At 44.3% G+C, this 12,409-nt stretch overlaps 1 pseudogene; it reads right to left on the bottom strand.

Moving 5' to 3' along the window:
• Positions 1-12,409, bottom strand: part of LOC135401704 (multidrug resistance-associated protein 1-like) — a 34,153-nt pseudogene that overhangs the window by 13,879 nt on the left and 7,865 nt on the right.

Below are 12,409 nucleotides of genomic sequence, written 5' to 3' on the forward strand. Positions count from 1 at the left end.
TCGGCTTGCATACACACACTTTGGAGTGACTTGTTCATGGCCTTCTGGTGCATTTTAAGGTCTAAAAGACACTTTTCGACAATCGAGCCTAGCCAGCAGTTTATCCAGAACCGCAAGCACGGGGCGGATCTGGATAAACCACTGGGCATCGACTCTGCGGTAGTTACTGAGCAGAACCAGGTCCATCCCAAAGATTCCGCGAAACATGCTGCCACATACATAGTTATTTTATCAGAACCCCACTATGACAGGATCTCAAACTCCACAAAAGGACCAGAAGCGAATGGCTGAACACAACACAAAATGTCCTTCCACAAAAGGACTGTTCAGGTAGCTTCACCTGGGCATTACCTAGTTAGGAGAGATCCCTCCATTTTCCTGGGAGAGATGATGCATATGTCACTCGGGCCTGTCCTTAGTGCAAACTAGACTATGGAAGGGGGGGACTCGACCCACCTTGTCATATCAATATCTGCTCCCGCCTGGCGGAGGATGTCCTGAACAACCATGACATCGTCCGCAAATATCATGTCTTCATTGGCCTCTTCCTTGAGAAACTGAACCAGAACTTCGGCCAGGGCGCCACCCTTCCTGCTCATGAGCTCCTGGTAGGTGCCCTGCTCCTGTACCTGGCCGTCCTTCAGCACCACTATCAGGTCCATTTGTGGCAGGTAGGATATGCCGTGCGTCACCAACAGACGGGTCTGCAGAGGGTCACCAGTCTTTTTAGTAAGCACCACAGCTGGAAGGTTAAGCCATCAAAAGCTCTGATGTTGCTACAGAATGGAATGCTGCAAATATTGCTGGCTCCCAAGAACTTTGCAGACTCTACAGTACGGACAAAAGCAGTCGGTCGTAGTTGCTGACCAAAAATGCACATCTCACTCTGTGATATTTTGGAAACATCCTCACTATCGCCGAAGCCACTAGCTTTCTGCGGTGGAAAATTTACTTTTCCACAAAGTGGAATTTACAAATCTGCTGTATTCTGGAGGTATAGAAAACAAGCAAAAAAAAGTGCAGACTGCACACCAACTCATCCTGTGTGCTTTTCCAGCGTTTTGTAACCTTTCAGTTCACAAAAAGAGAGAGAAAGAAAAAGAAGCTAGATTAAACCTTGTCAATCTAATGATGATGATTGAGGATGAGGTGGCTGTCCCGTTTGTGTCAGGTGGACAACGTAGCTACTACTGCGCATCCTAGCCTAACTTAATTTCGTTGTCAAACTGCCAAGGCAGTAACCCGTCTGTTTCGTTGCCCCGGGCATTGCTGTTGTTACATTTACCTTTGTCACCAGCATTATCAGTTGCGTGTCAGGCACTGCAGTCGTGACTGATTGGGTTTAATTCACGAAATTCTTACAACATTTTGCAAGTTATGCATTCAATATTCCACGAAAAACTGACGATCCACGAGACAAGGCCAATTCCACGAAATTTCGCGGAATCGTGGAAAGCTTGGGCCTCTATCACCATCGAGCACCCAATAAGAGAAGCTGTGAAGTGAAGTTCAAAAACTGACCAAAAGTCATATATTCGTCAATAATATTTTCTATACCTTATCCTTAAGTACCCCTTGTGGTCCAATGACATGCTCGAATATGTGCTTCCCCACATGGGAATCCACTGCACTCAATGGATCATCCAGCAGGTAAAGATCGGCTCCACTGTACACTGCCCTGGCCAAGCTCACACGCTGTTTCTGTCCGCCACTCAGATTGATTCCCTGCAAATAAAAACAAGGACTGTAACACGCCCTGTCCAGAACAGACAGTTCTATCACCTTATCTCCAATCTCTGTCATGTCCCCACCGGGCAGAATAGAGAGATCCGGCTTGAGAGCGCACTGCTCCAGCGTCACCTTGTAGAGCTCAGGGTCCATCTCCTTTTGGAACAGGATGTTGTCTCGAACCGTAGCGTTTTGTATCCACGGCTGCTGGGCTACGTAGGCTACGGACCCCTGAAAGCAGTAAGAAATCGTGCTGCTAAATACATTTTATTATGTTTATGCCGCATGGTTTGCGCATGTAATGGCTGTATCATAGCCGTGCCTTTAAAGAAGCAGTGGAAGGCTCCACCAAAAACTTTTCAGTTGCGGCAGATTGTGCAACAAAAAAACAACGTGTACTCTTGCAGGGGAGCAGCGAAAATCATCATGCCTGAGTATTGATGGTGCCATCCATTTTCTCCATGTCACCGAGAATGGCCGAAATGAGAGACGACTTCCCCGACCCCACCTGTCCCACAATGGCCACTAGGCTGCCCTTTGGCACTGTGAGGTTGATGTCTTTCAGTACGGGGTCCTCGCTACGCGTCCACGCAAACGACCCGTGCTCCACCGTCACTGGATTATCTTGAAACAAACATAATACCCCTGTCACACGGGCAGTCTTCAATGATCATTGAAACCAATAGTCATTGAAAATGCGTGTAGCGCCACCTTGCGTGTAACGTGTCAACCTGTCGGGGGAACATTGAATCCAATACTCTTTGGGAAGTTGACACGTCACACGCTTGGTGTCACTACACGCATTTTCAATGGTCATTGGTTTCAATGATCATTGAAGACTGCCCGTGTGACAGGGGGATTAGTCATTGGTAAGTTACTGTAAAAGGTAACTAAGTTAGTTACAGCTAGCTCATGAAAATAGTACCTGATCTATAATTAGTTACTTTTTTGAAATGTGACCAGTTACAGCAGAATCTCGATGGTACGATCACAGGTTATACAAATTTCGGGGTGATACGAATTCCTTTCGAGTCCCGGCCAGAATGCCTTTCCTCCCCATACAGTTTGGATGATTCGAACACATTATCTTGCGTTTGCGGATGATACAAACGAGCCGAGGAGGCGACAGATGTCGTTCCCTCGCGACGCCAGTCATGCTTGGTTTAGAGGGAGGTCCCCCACGCGTTAAACGCAGCACACGTGAGCTACCCAATACCAAGGCAATTGCTGATCCAACTTTGGTCTGTGAAAATGTCTCGCAAACGCAAAGCCGTGGTGGATGATACGAACAGGTGAGGTGCTGTGCTCATCTCAGGGAACAGTAACGGTAGTGTTTCCGTTACTGGTACTGCTTACTACTTACGGTTTACTGTACAGTGTACTCATGGCTTACGGTACTAGTTACTGCACTACTTACGGTTTCCTGGCACATGAGCAACAAGGGCCATAATGCACCAAGAGAATGGTACGGAAAGGACTAGTTAAAAAATACAGGGATTCAGTTAAGATAAAAGTATACCATCAAATGAAACCATAAAACTATACAATGCGTTTAAAAGAACAATATCTTAGAAGTTAAGAAGTTAAAAATCCGTTCAAACGGCACAAAAGCCTCATCCCCCAAACAAGGGAGGGATGAAGATGTGAATAATCCGTGCAAAACTCGTGAAAATGACGGTGCCGGTGTATTTCGTATGATGGACATGTGATGAGCACGTGGTTAAAGAACAACAAAATAATGTTTGGGAAGTGATGTGTGGGAAAATATGGCAATATCCGAGTTATGTTTTACCACTGCTGCTTTTTTACAGCTGCTTTTACTACTAACAATACCGTAGAAGTTGTTTTTTCCACGTGGAAAATATTTTCGCGTTTTTGAACACAGCTCGTTTGAGGAGTAATTCGCGAGAACTTGAATTCGCGACACAGGTTTCCGGGTGTGCTTTGCTTTGCATATTGTGCCGCCGTCAATACTCTGGCATATTTGGGCACGTACTAAAACATCCGTTGTTCACGGGGATGGCGGCATTCTAGGTCAATCCCTTTCCTCTCCTCACAGCCATGGGAGGAAAGGCCCTGTACAATGGCCTTTAGGGACCCTGCAGGAGGCCATAGTACTGGCCGTGTGCAGGTCAGCCAGTTCATTTTAGTAGTTCTCATTCATTATCACTCAGGGCACTAAACAGTTCGGTTGAGATGTCGTACTATAATACAAGCTGGTTTTGAGAATGCGTGGAGAGGCATGTTGCGACTTCATGGTATAGTGGTATATATGTACAGTGGAGTGTGTTTGTAGGAGTAGCAAAAGCATGATCAATTTTCTTTTCTTTACATCTTGCTGATGGGATAAAACAATTTTCTGCAGCTTGCTTAAACTGCCTACGCTGCATGGAGTAGAAAGGGTCAAGGTAGCCACGGTATAGCGTCCAACGCCGCACCGATTTTTGCCCTCATATGGCCAGAGTTTTTTTGCGGGAACTTAAATTCGCCATTTTGGAGGAATGCGCGAAAAACGCGAAAAATAATTCCACGCGAAAAAAAAAAAAGCACTTCTACAGGAATTTGTGGCTTTACGCCGCAAGACAACCGTGATTGTGAGCGGCGCAACAGTGGTCGGTGTGGGGATTAACCTTCGGGGGGTTCTTCAATGTGCACTCAAGTTTCAGCACACGGCACACTGTATTTAACGCCCCTCGCGGAAGACAGCGTGTCAAAGCAACTTGTGCTCTGACACCAAGTTGCTGGCGTCCTCCAACGAGTTCGAACCCGCAACCTGGGTATCATTAGGCGAACGCGCTACCAACTGAGCCACTGAGCCACTTTCACCAGAAGTGGGAATTAATCACAGTTCAAGTTACTTTCCCAAAGGGGTAACTCACTAGCATAACAAGTTCCTGAATATCTAGCTCTGTCCAGTAATATTCTGCAATGATAGAGCAATAGCAAGGATAGCTGCCACTCACCACCATCCTTGTTGTGTGCAACATACTGCTCTAGCTCGTCATGGTTCAGGAATTTGTTCACACGTTTCACAGAAACGCTTACCTAGAAAAGTAAGGACTGCTTCTTCAAGAGTGAAAAAGGATTATCAACAGCACAAAAGTTTTCACTCTTCCAGGGTTTCAAGGCCTATCTCAGGTGAAACAAGAGAAAGCTCACTTGAACCAACATGCTGATGAGATTTGGCAACATGGACAAGGGGAAGCGCATGATGTCGAATAGGGTCAGTGCCACGAAAGCCTTCTGGGCATCCAACACGTTATGTTCATCCACCAGGACGTAAGTCCCAAATGACATCAGCGATACCTGTTGAGAAATTGTGCTGCACTTTAGAGTTGCAATCTCTCTTAAAGAACTCGCTGTTTGTGCACTTTCGGTGCTACAGTGCGATCCTGTTAATTATTTCCAAGGGGACGGAAGATTTGTTTGAACTGAAGGAAGTCACTCCGAATGAGGGCTACTTGCTGCAACGGAGGCACGTCGTGGTTCGCTATGTCTTGCTGCAGATTGCGGCCACGCGATGACAGAAATAGAAGAGGCTCATTATATAAATAATATATATATATATATAAATAATATAATAATTATATATAAATATTTAGAGCTGCGCGAGTATTCGAAATTTCGAATACGAAACGAATACCTGATGCTATTCAAATGCTATATGCATACTATTTTCAGTACTCGAAATTTTCGAATATTTTTCAAATAGTACTGAAGCGAGGTATCGCTATCGTTATTCCGCAAGCCGGCTTTGCCTCATTAAATCAAGAGAGGTGAAGCCCACTTCACGTTACCACCATTGTTGTCTCGGTGTGCAACTCCAATCTGCAAGTAGGCTTCACCTCATAACAGTCGAGCGTTAGGTGAAGCCAGCTTTACACTAATTACAATATTCTGTCACTAAAGTCTACAAATTTTGTGAGCTCACGGTCAACACTGTCCTCTGGGCATTGCACGTTCCAGTAAATGTACTCCCAACTTTCAGTGTTATGTTCAGTAACAGATGGAAATACTATGTGCAGTTTCTAAAGAAAGTACAGGAAATTCACAATGTAAACATAGAAATGAGGAGATGCACACAAAGCAGGCTACATGGAACATGTTGACTAACTCTCAATGCAGTTTATCCCACTACATAATGCAGTCTATGATACACAACACAGAGGGACCCCTTCCTCATGGTATGTTATGCTGGGTGAAAAGTCTCACATGTTTGGAGCAGAAATATATAATAGAAAGAAATCATCTAATGAGGACAACAACACAAAATATTTTGCCATGAGGTATTCAAAATAGGCTGGCTGACACAAATAGTCACATGGCTTTATGGAGCCATGTGACAGTGCTGCTACCATGTGAGCGTCAGACTAATACAGCTACCACATTTAAACATGTTTAATTCATCAATTTAAAGCAAATTCATATCACTATGTTGTTTATGTGTCATTTCTATTTCACTATGTTTTTTCAGTGTAATTGCTTTGGCTTTTGTCTACAGCACACTGGCATGTACATACTGTATTTGACAGCACATAATGCGAAGTTTTTTTACCTAAAAAATGAGCCCTAAAAAATGAGGTCGGACGGACCTACGTGGTAGTTACAACAGCGAGAGCACAAGAGGGAGAGAATAAGCTAGATGTGAGGCACTGATGAAATGGACTGCTTTGTACTCACAAGGAAAGGTGCACAGTACCACATAAACGACTGCACGGCTGAAAAGTATCCCATGCGCCGAAGGCTGTGGATCTCCTTGCCTCGAATCCCTTCGACTTGCTTCTGAAAAGATTCTTCCCAGGCATACAGCTTCAGCACTTTCATCCCACTCAATATTTCATTCATCAGCTTCAAGCGGTTGTCCTTTTCTTTCATTTGCTTCGTCTGCAAGAAAGCGTGTTTTGGTAAGCCGGGTCAGCCATTATACCAGGAATTTTTCCAGCATCGCCCCCTCCTCAAATAGTTCTTCCAATATCTTGAAATGATCTCGTATGAATGTGCAACCTCATGAGGTGCAGAATCCTGCCAGTTTAGCTGCAAAGTACCTGTTTCTGGTTCTGTCTCAGTTTCTGGTTCAGTTTCTGGTTCAGTTTCTGGTTTGGTTATACACACTGGCTGATTTGCGGGAAAAGAGGAGTATATACAGAAGGGAAGGATAACATTTTACGAAAAAACTTGCCATCGCACAGCCCTGAACAAAGCCAGGACAAATGCTTAAACAGGTTTCGATCAGCAGTTCTTCACGACTAACAGTGTAATGTCTTCAATGTACAAAAAAAAAGAAAAAAAAAACGAAGACATACCTGTAACTTTTTGGAGAGAGCAGCCAGAACCCCATTGAGGGGCATCATGAGCACCATGACGCCTACACCCGCCAGTACAGAAGGGCCCAGGATGTCCCAGAGGAAATAGAGGGACAGCCCAATTTGCAAAGGCGCAGACCAAAGCATGTTCAGAAAGGGCATCAGCTCCATGAAACGTTGGGCATCGTTCGACATCAGGTTCACAATCTCCCCAGTCGTCGACTCTTTCTTGGCTTTATTCGACAAGACGAGTGACTGAAACAATGTGACATCAACAGTGTGACATTTGACAGTTAACGGAGAGACATTAACTAAGAACGTTTGGTGTCCCACAAGAACAACAAGAACAACAACATTATTGCGAGATGATGAATGTGTAGTGTCATCGCCAGGGGGCGACACTCTACCCCTGGTGGTGATGTGGGGAATGAAATAATGAGCCCCTTCACAATAAGGATCGAAGTCCTATGGTGTCCAAAAAGGTCAAAAGAGCTTTGAGGGCAGAGCGTTGGTGGGTTGGATTTCTTGTCCCACAAGAAATGCAGAGACCTGTCCAATACTGATAGAATAGTTAGGAAGAGAGCGAGCTGGTGATACAGTCAAACTCCTTTATAGCGAACACCTTTTTAACGAAAATACCACTACAGCAAATTTTTTTGCGGTCCCGCTGGAGCCCTATAGGCTATAGGTCCAATAATGGACATCCTTTTTAACGAAAATACCTTTACTGCAAATTTTTTTTGCTGTACCCTGAGTTTCGTTGTAAAGGAGTTTGACTGTATAGTAGAACCATACTTAAGAAACCCCCAAGATGAGGGACACACACACAAAAAAAAATTAGTTGTGTTTGTCCCCCCTTTTTTTTCCCGTGTCCCTTGTCTCGGCCGGGGTCTCTTCAGTATGGACCAGTCAAATGTATACGGCGTTGTAATGCAATATCCATTCATTTCCCAAAAGCAGTAAATAGCAGTTCACCCGATTTCACATGAATCGAAATCATCTCAACAAACAGTATACAGGGTGTTTTACCTAACGTGGTAAAAAATTCTAACTGGTGACGTACTCGCCGGAGGATTGCGGGACTTTTGGCAATTACCTTCTGGAAACTTTCGCCACCATTCAGAAAGGATTTGGACAATTTTGAATTGCGGGAAATTTATTCTATTCCTGCCGGTTAGTTTTGAGACAAGAAGAATAGCAATAGTGCAAGTTATACATATCCACACATTCAGGACAAAAATCTGCTTATCTAACACCTTCAGAGTCGTTATTTGCATTCTAATAAACGAAATCTAACCCAAATATGCTTCAAATGCACGACCCTGTCACAGTACTATTCAGCAGAACGAAACTCACCTTCCTGTAGATAGCAGAGATAAGGCACGTGCGGATATGCATGCCAACAACGTACATTTTGCAAAAGTATGCAGACAGCATGAGCGACTGTGCAGTGGCAGTGGCGAACATGAGCGATGCAAACAGGATGCCCTTCCATGCTGGGTCATTCGAGCCCACAAATGCAATCATAGCTCTGCAAAATGTGAATTAGCATGTTATGTAGTAAAAACCCACATTACATATACACACAGCTGAAGACGGTCCAAGTGCCAGGGGTACTCGTGCCTTATTATAATATGAAAACAGCACTGGCAACCACAACAAGTTTGAAACAGTTGAAATCATAACGCATCATCCAAAAAGTTATCATTTTACCTTAATTGTTTTAACTCTTTCCTTACCGCCGCAAAAATTGCCATTTTTGGGTGGTGTGACAAATATATTTTTTGTGGCTGACAATATCACTTCAAAATATGATGCTACATAGGAAACTGTAGCCAAATGAATGCCCTATCGAATGATGTAAGTATCAGAAACAAAACTATCCATGTAGTTCCAAAATTAATTTAGGAACACAAAAAAATTCATGCAAACAGCAGAAACCTCATGAAGATATGCCCGTGTCTTGAACAAAAATATCAATCTACAAGTTCCAAAATATACAAAATGTGGCAAATTTTGTCAGAAATAATATCTGCAAATATCAACACTCTGGATCAAGAAGTTCATGAGTTATGGAAAATAATGCTGTTCATGTAACTCAGTGGCAGAGTTCATTGAAGAGTAAAACAGAAATGAACATCATAATTTCTGCAGAAAACATCAGTTTCATGCTCAACTTTCCTGTTCTTGTACCACATTTCGCTATTTCACTGCTTTTCTATTCCTCCCGGTTAGTTTTGAGACAAGAAGAATAGCAATAGTGCAAGTTATACATATCCACACATTCAGGACAAAAATCTGCTTATGTAACACCTTCAGAGTCGTTATTTGCATTCTAATAAACGAAATCTAACCCAAATATGCTTCAAATGCGAGTATTGCGCATTTTCGAAAGAGGTCTTCCGCGGGAACACGCCGCCCCGACCAAGGTAGAATTTCCATACTACCTCTTTGGCGCAGAGCCAGCTTCATAAATCACCACCATGAGGAAAAGCTAAAAGTGAAAACGAAACTCATTCTACAATGTTTAGAGTATCCAACAAATGTCACCACTTGTCCACATCTACTTTAAAGGCCGAGCAGCGCCGCTCGTAAGGCGTCGATCACCGGTGATCGATGCTCTGTGGGTGCGGTAAGGAAAGAGCTAAACTTGTTGTAGTTGCCAGTGCTGTTTTCATATTTTAATAATGCACATACACTCAGCATTAAACCTGCAAGCAGCGAGACTCACCTGAGCAGCTGTGGTGACAAAAATTGAAGAACGTCGTGCCCAAATTTGAAAATGGCGCCGAAGAGAAAGGCCGGACCAAAGGCCATGATCAGAGGTCTGATTATGCTGGGATACTGAGTCTTCTTTCTCTCAGAAGGTGGAGGGGAAGAAAATTTCACTTCTCCAACTTCGTGGTTGATGTAGCTGACATTCGTTTCGCCTCTGTGAACGAAACATGTTGGTATGCAAAAAATTTACTACAGTACGTCTCAGTTTCTGGGGAAAAAAAGTGTATCCCACCAAATGGGAACAACCTCCTTCACCATATCTAAGCCCCTGACAACCATAAACAGTTTATTTCTTCTATTACCTTACACTTCCTGCCACCGTACTAGTCTTTGCCTTTGACCGATGCGGACATCGTTGACGCTGTGTGCGTCAGCCGAATTAGACCGGAGGACCGTACGGACCGTAGTGATGACTAATGTAGTGTAGTACCAAGTAGAGTCCTGCACGGGCAGACTTTTCCAGGCCCGACCCGGCCCGGGCGCATCGAAAAATGGCCCGGCCCTTCATGTTTTTATGCGGCCCGGCCCGGTGACTCAGTGCATAGATCCTGTTGAATGTTATGTCAACATTCTACGTCAACAAAGAAGGTGAAGTCAAGGTCGCTTACCACGCGACGGAATCACGTTCATTCTTAGGTCAACCTTCACAGAATAAACAGCCCATCCTTCCTCTCTGTCCTGTCTTATCTTCTAACAGATCCCGGCCTAGTATTTCCAGCCGTGACGTACGCGTTTCAAGCGCTTATCACACAAATTTCTAAGAAGAGAAGACACTGCCACAAACATACAAGATCTGTCGGTTTAACACCACAACAGCGAGAGAACCAATTAAATCCGGGACGCACGCTGGCAAGCGCGTTGTCGTTACACTACCAAGTTTTTGTGGATGTAGAGGGTGCTGTCGACAAACTCCTCCCAATCCTTACCCCTCTCACCAAGCTTTGCGAACGTGTTTGTGAAATACGCGAGGAGTCAGGAGCAATATAAAGTGGCTTTGAGAATGTTATAGAGGGTCGAATCGTACGCATAATGGAGTGTCCCTTGCTTGTTTTTGCAAATACTATGCACAGGAATGACGCAAGCATGTGATGATATGAACTAATAGTCCTCCATTGCGTAGAATTAGCTGCATGACCCAGTCGAGCCTGACTCTCGGAAACATGTTTGTCGGCCCGGGCCCGACCCGACCCGACCCGACCCGGCCCGGAGCACACAGCCAATAACAAGCACGGCCCGGCCCGTGCAGGGCTCTAGTACCAAGTGCATCTGATGTAGCGTCGACGCTTGATACAACAGCGCAATATTTTTCTTTCGAGGAAAATGCAGATGCTGTGCTTGAACTTGTGCTCAAATTGCAAGCGATGTTAACAGAGTCTCGCTCCAGGAAACGGCTGCAAGCGCAAATTACTGACTACTTTCAACCTTAACCTGCTTCATAGTTTCTGTAAGTAAATTTTTGTGATCGTATGAGTCCTGTATTTCCTTCAAAGTTGTAACGGCCGTGACGCTGGGGCGGTGTCCTTCGCCGTAACATCGGCCAGGCATCGGGAACGTAACACGGATGATGTCGGAGTTTGGCAGCAGTAACGATTTGAGTAACGCCATAAAGTAAAACTGGTACCACGAACGTATAACATGACACAAAGTGCGTCGTGAAGTGCGTCACAACGCGTCTCGGGAAGCTTGCACACACGCCCAAGCTCCCTTCCAGGAGAACGTCTCCCGTTAGTTCGAACTCCGATTTATTTGGATAAATATCCCGGCACCCCTCGGATTCTAATTAACGAGAGTCTACTGTACTTCTTTCTTCTACTGGGCAAGTTATTGTTATGGCTTGTCTCAACTTTGCTGTCATGTCTTTTGTCTTATTTTGGCCCTATTCACAGCAGTATCTCTTGGGACAAATATCTGTCACGTTCGCTTCTGTCACGACCCCCAAAATGTCCCCTGAAGATTCCTTTAACGTAATGTATTTATAAAGTATTTACTCACATAACTAACACACTTCTTTCACCCACAAACATAGCCCCACAGAGGGGTGCATTAATGACGAAAATTAATTTTTGAAAAAATTTGATTCTCTACACTCGAGGTACTCTCAAACTCCTGTTCCGCTGTATGAAAGAACCAACATTTGGGCGCGTTAATTATGCAAGCGTGTTAGTTATGAGAGTAAATACAATAAAATAGAAAAAAAAAGAAAAATATGAGCCATGGGGTGCAAAAACATATTTGGTTCCAACTGCTCCAAAATAAAGCAAAAGCAACCGACATATACGAATATGAAAAATGTCTCTAAAATAGTCTAGCCTTATTACACGTTCAAAATGAAGTAGCCGCACATCCCAAAATTACACAAAGATCCAACTTCAGTGGAACTCTAACCTTTCATTATGAGCTGGTACTCTCGCTACTTGCTTGTGCCAGAATTTGTCGAAGCGAGGAATGACATTTTCAGTACGATCACTATGATTGAGGGCCCACAGGTCCGTGTTCTCCAGGGGCTTCTTGTAGCCTGTTATGATGAGGGAATCGATCCATGAGAACAGAAGCTTGGACAGGGATGATGCTCCAGATTCTGGGCTCTCCTTCTGCAACGA

This window comes from Ornithodoros turicata, chromosome 7 (genome assembly GCF_037126465.1).
Source record: "Ornithodoros turicata isolate Travis chromosome 7, ASM3712646v1, whole genome shotgun sequence".
Taxonomy (NCBI): Eukaryota; Metazoa; Arthropoda; class Arachnida; order Ixodida; family Argasidae; genus Ornithodoros; species Ornithodoros turicata.